Raw genomic sequence first — 6360 nt, 5'->3', positions numbered from 1 at the left:
TCCCTAATTAGCCAACTAATAAACATGGATGTAACCTATATTTTTAATTACTTATAATTTACTATATTATGTTACTAAATAGCTAAAATAGAAAATCATAAGTTATTTCATCATATAAGAAAATCGACATTGATAAGCTATTCTTTCATTTTCAAGCTTCTTCACCAAATATTATTAAACATAATGGCTTTTTATATATTTTTGTAAAAAGCAATTTCATATATTACCCGACCAATGACTTCCATTGTACTATATGATTTAACTATATTTTGTAACATAATGTTTTCAACATTATATTTTAATTGCTCATTTAAATTTTTGCGTCTAGCGATTATGTGATATTCTAATCTTACACACCTAATAATAAATTTACTAGCAAATACGTTAAACTATTAAATAGTGAACATGTAATTCTTATAATTTCTATTCATCTAATTTATTCTAATTATAAATAAACATAATATTTACGTAAAATTTTTATAATTTTTATAATTTTATATTTATTCAAATAAACAATCATATATGTTTAATCTATTAATTTCCTTTCGTCAGAAACCTAGTCTAGTCATATAACAAAAGATGAACTTTATATTTAGACATCTTTTTGTAACTAAAAGGTAAACTACTAACCTAAATGGCCAACTCCAACCATCTGCTTCCCTTCAATTCTTTGTTACACGCCTGCGGTTGCAGTCACGGGTGGCTTGCGGGGCAACGAAAACAAGTTAGAGCTTTCGGCCCATGCTTAATTAAGGCCTCAAAGTCTAAAAAAAACTTTATCTATAGATATATGATAATGGGTAAAGTAAACAAAAGTAATGTATTGGCGTGGTGGTAGACTTGGTTATTACTAAAGTATTGGTTATTAGTTCAAAACTTATAATAAGCAAACTTTTTTCTTCTTAACAATTGTGATGAAAAAGCCATAAAATCTTGTTTTGATTTAGGCCTCCACATTCGTTGAACCTGCCCTGGTTACAATCTCACAACCGCTTGGCCTACGCCACTAGGGTATGTTTGGTACGGGGTAATGAAATGGATGAGGGAATGCAATAGACAAAGGAATGAAATTGATCATTACCATTCTATTGTCATGTTTGGTTACCATTTAAGAATGGAATGATTAATCACTTTATTATTATTAATATTTTTATTAGTAATAATAATAAAAAATAAAAATAAATAATATTAATAATAAATGAATATTCATAATAACTATTTTTTGGATCATCGTACTGTAACGAGATCGTTAAACCGTATATGCGTTGTGAATGTTAACTCATCAAATTTTAAAAAATATATATATTGATAATGCAGTAATAGTTCTAACATAATAATAAGTAATATACAAAACAATAATAATGAATATATAATAATAATATAATAACTGTAATATAATTATAACTTTATAATAATAATAATGATTCTTGACTCTTTTGACTTTTTCATTCCTTGAAGGAATGAAAAAAAACACCTAGGTAGCGTTTGGTATGCAAGAATGACAGTAGGAATGGAATGATTTATTATGTGGGAATGAAAAAAATGGTGTTTGGTTGCTCAATGGAATGGAATCATCCATTACACATGGAATCCCATTTCATCAAAACCATTCCTTCCCACCCTCATTCTTTTTTTTCATTTCATTCCTCCTTCACCCTATTTTCTCAACAACACTACCACCAAACAACAACCACCACCACCACCATTGGCACCGCCACCAACTTCGTCGACACCACCGCCGCCGCCGCTGCCATCGCCGCCGCTGCCACCATTTTCGTCGCCGGAGCTACCACCGTCGCCATTATAGGTTTTTTTTCTTTCTTTTTTTTGGTTAAAAAGTATTTTGAGATATGAGTGTTTTTATTATTTCTATTTCATTTCTACAATTTTTTGTATACCAAACAATAAAAATTAATAATTAATTTCATTCCTATAGGTTAACCAAACAAGACATAAAGAATGGTAATGATCCATTTCATTCCCTTGTCCATTTCATTCCTTCTCCCATTCCATTCCCCCTTCATTCCATTACCTCCAACCAAACATACCCCTATATCCAAAGTAATGAAATCTAAAAATGGAAGCAGTTTTATTTCATGTGAAATGATCAATTCCATTCATACATGGTAACCAAATATACTTTTTTTTTCATTCCTTTGGAATAACTTATTACATTCCACTTTTTATTTCTTCATAACAAACACTACCCTAGAATATTGGGCCGCCCCTGTGTGTTGTGCTCATCGTCCAAATAAATTTTTGTAGCCGCCTTTGATAATGGAGTGTGATATATGATATAAAAAATAACTCCATACACCCACACGCGTTCATTTGCTTATTTATTTATTTATCATCTTAATGACTCCATAAACTAACTGGTAAACTCTTTCATCATTTGTATATTATTTTTGTAGGCTTTGATTTCTTTATTTTCACATAAGTGTTGCCATATTGACTTCAAACTCATGAGCTAGGAATTAGGAATTTAGGATACATCATATATCATCTATAAATAGTGAATCGTCCTACACTCATATCACCATACCGATCAGTACATAAACGTATAAGTGGCTTTATATATTCTCCCCATTCCACTCCAGAAATGAAAACAACTATCGTCCAAGCCAACACAGAGCCAGCACGCCCTTTGGCCAACTTCCCTCCTTCAATATGGGGTGATTGCTTCCTATCGTCCTGTCTTGACAATTCGGTAAGTGCTAGAATCAGTTACTCACACAAACATATATTGTAGTGTAGTGCTGGTATATGTTTCTTATTAAACAATAAACTTGTGGCGTTATTGTTTTGTTTCATAATATTAAGAATACGTTGTTTTCATTTTCTAGCAATTGGAAGAATATTGTAAAGCAATGGAGCAGCCAAAAGAAAAAGTGAGAAGATTAATAGTAAACCCTGCTATTGATTCAAACGACAAACTGAGTTTGATTTATTCTGTATATCGTCTTGGTCTGACGTATCTCTTCTCGAAAGAAATTGACGGCCTCCTTAATAAGCTTTTCAGCCAGCTGGACTTGCAAGATTATAATGAAGCAGATCTCTATACAGTATCTGTTCACTTTCAAGTTTTTAGAAACTTTGGTTACCGATTTTCTTGTGGTAAGTCACTTATAAAATTTGTTCTTTATGTGTGGTATGCATTCTCTCAAGATACATGTGGTTACACAGACGTGTTCAACAACTTTAAGGATTCTAGTTCGGGTGAATTCAAGGAAGACATTACTACAGATGTGAGAGGAATGCTGAGTTTATATGAGAGTGCTCAATTAAGAACAAGAGGAGAATATGTTTTAGATGAAGCCATTGCATTCACAGAAACTAAACTAAAAGGCCTAGAAAACACACTCCAAGGTACTATTGCACGACAAGTGAACCATGCGCTGGTGAGACCTTTTCATCGAGGGCATCCAATGGTAGAAGCAAGGCGGTATTTGCTCCATTATGCAGAAGAGATATCTAGATATGAGTCGCTACTAACACTTGCAAAAGCGCACTTCAACTACTTGCAACTCCTACAAAAGCAAGAACTTCAAACTGTTTCCAAGTAGGTTAAAGATTATGTTTGATCTATTTACATGTCGTGAAAACAATAACGGAATTTTATTTTTGATATAGGTGGTGGAAGGACTTGGAATTACAAGTGAAAACATCTTATGTAAGAGATAGAGTGCCTGAGTGCTATGTATGGATTTTGGCATTATTCTTGGAGCCGTATTACTCTCATGCGTGAATCATAACAGCAAAAATTATACTACTTGTTTTGGTGTTAGATGACACATATGATGCATACGCAACGATTGAAGAGATCAGACTTCTAACACATGCATTAAATCGGTATTCATTATTATTTATGCACATGTATCAAGTTGAGGTATTTGTGTAGATCTCCCAATGTTAAATTAAACCATCTGTATGTTGATCTATTCTTTCACTTCAACATGCCGAGTGCTCTGATAAAAAATTCTTTTAGGTGGGACATTAGTGCAATGTCGCAACTTCCTGAATATATTAAACCTTTCTATCAAGTTATATTGAACGAGTACGCTGAATTCCGCAAACAAGGATTAGAAAATCTTATGGAGGCTTCAAAAAATGCTGTATGGCTCCCTTTCCCTTATACATTCTACTTCAATTTAAATTTCACTTAAAAATAGGGTAAAAACATATATTTCCGCTGATTATTCTCCCCCTTATTTTAACCTAGTTTCAAGAACAAGCTAGAGGCTACCTTCAAGAAGCCGAATGGAGACATAGTGGAGAGGTGCCATCATTTGGAGAGTACATGAGGATTGGGTTAGCCACTTCTACACATGACCTTCTATGTAAGTCTGCCTTGATAGGTATGGGCGAGATTGTCACTCAAGAGGCTTTAGCTTGGTACAAAAGTCATCCGAAGATCATGATAGCATCACAGTCAATTTCAAGACTCCAAGATGATGTGATGACTGTTGAGGTATTAAATTAACACTATTTAAACTGCAACTTTTTTAACAGCAAAGGCCCTGACACACAAGATCACCCTACCGCTAGACCAATTGGTTATCGATAGTTAAATTGCAATTAACTATGAACAATGAAATATTTTTCTTCTAAATAGCATATATATTTGAATTACAAGATATATTTATAGTTGTTATTAACTAAGATTCCACACAGCTCTATTTTGTCATGACTACAAAATATCATACAACGGTATCTAGTCTAATAATTAACGTTACACATTCATATGAAGTTTGAGCGAGAAAGAGCTCAATCGGCCACAAGCATAGATGCATACATGAAGACTTATGGGGTGTCGGAAGATGTTGCTGTGGAAGTGATCAAAGAAATTGTTGAAAATGCCTGGAAAGATATAAACGAGGGATGTTTAAAGCCAAACAAGGTCCCAATGGATCTACTTGCTCCAATTGTTAACCTTGCACGAATGATAGATGTGGCATACAAACACAATGACGGGTTCACCTTTCCAGAAAAGACACTTAAGGAGTGTATTACACTTTTGCTTTGTGATTCAGTCCCCGTGTAAAAAACTAATGTGTTAGTTGTTTCTCATTTGTATCATCCTTTTTGTAATGGTGACTAATGATATCCTTTACGGGTATGAGTAAGTGTTCAATGTCTTCCTTTACTTTTGTAACGATCAATAATGAAGGCATCCACTATAGGTGCAATATGAAATAAAATTAAACTTTTTATTAAACGATAATGATGGCATCCACTAACAATCTATTATGTTTTATGTGTTATCAGTGTAAAATGGCTTTTTACAAGGTTAGCATAAATTACCAACTATTGTGAATTTGTAGCTAGAGGTAAGACATCCATTCTAAAACAAATAGTAAAGGGATAGATATTTTATCAAAATCAATCGTCACTGGATCTGTAGATGATGCAAACATGACGTCTTCACGGAGCCTATAAACAAAATCTGCCAAGGATCCATATTTAGTTACTTGAAATTTATAAAATCAACGGTGTTTAGCTTAACAACCTTTGTAGGGGAAGTGGTAGCTCGCTGGTGAAGATGGATGAACAAAGACCCAAATGTTTCCTCTTCAAAATGTATCCACGCGCACCAAGAAAATGAGATCTCCAAGAGATGCTACTCTCAACAACCTGCAAAATATCGAGTGCAGCAACAAGAAGAAACCTTGTGTTGTTAAATCTAAAAAAGTAACATGAACACTAATGTTTATGTTGGTGCTAGGGGTGTTCTTCGGGTTAGTTTTTCAGGCTTTAGGTTTTTCGGGTCGGGTTCTTCGGGTTTCAAAGTTTTAAATTCAGACCCGAAACTCAACCCAAATATCTCACGGTTTCTTCGGGTTCAGGTAATTCGGGCTCGAATTTTTTTGGGTTGTGTTAATTTCGAGTATCCTAGGGAAAAAATTCTGGATTGCTAAATTTAAATATAACATGTTCTTCTTTACTCGTAATGTAAATAACCCAATAACTAAACAAAAATAAACCAATAAAACACCCTAAAATAGTAAAATTAACAAAGTTCAACCATAATAAAGAAGACCGACATAATCGCCTTCAGTATGCCGTAATTAGGGTATTGGATTATAGTTGTTTTTAGTCATAATTTGAAATACTAATAAACAATAAACAATCGATTCATAATAGATTGAACGAGAACAGTTGATTTGGACGAAATTCTGATAATGTCAATGGATAAGGCTTAGCCTATAATACCTAAAAATATATATGATTTTAAAACTGAAATTGTATTCAGGTTTTTAGCGTTGACCCAAAGCCTAGAATTCAGACCAAGAACCAACCCGAATTACTTCGATTCAGGTTTGTGTTAGCGTTTTCTCGGGTTCGGGTTTCTCAGGTCGG

The 6360-nt window shown here is 33.5% G+C and overlaps 1 pseudogene across 1 annotated transcript; it reads left to right on the top strand.

Moving 5' to 3' along the window:
- Positions 1 to 2870: 2870 nt before the first annotated feature.
- On the top strand, positions 2871 to 5146 carry LOC143598225 (alpha-copaene synthase-like; annotated as a pseudogene). The gene is made up of 6 exons (XR_013147073.1): positions 2871 to 3117; positions 3187 to 3562; positions 3634 to 3852; positions 3989 to 4115; positions 4223 to 4471; positions 4751 to 5146. The product of XR_013147073.1 is annotated as an alpha-copaene synthase-like (transcript).
- Positions 5147 to 6360: the final 1214 nt, after the last annotated feature.

The sequence above is a fragment of the Bidens hawaiensis genome, unplaced genomic scaffold, assembly GCF_021521415.1.
Source record: "Bidens hawaiensis isolate Kalapana, Puna unplaced genomic scaffold, B.hawaiensis_p1.1 tig00049817_1, whole genome shotgun sequence".
NCBI classification, from domain to species: domain Eukaryota; kingdom Viridiplantae; phylum Streptophyta; class Magnoliopsida; order Asterales; family Asteraceae; genus Bidens; species Bidens hawaiensis.
This window is presented reverse-complemented; position numbering and strand designations above follow the sequence as displayed.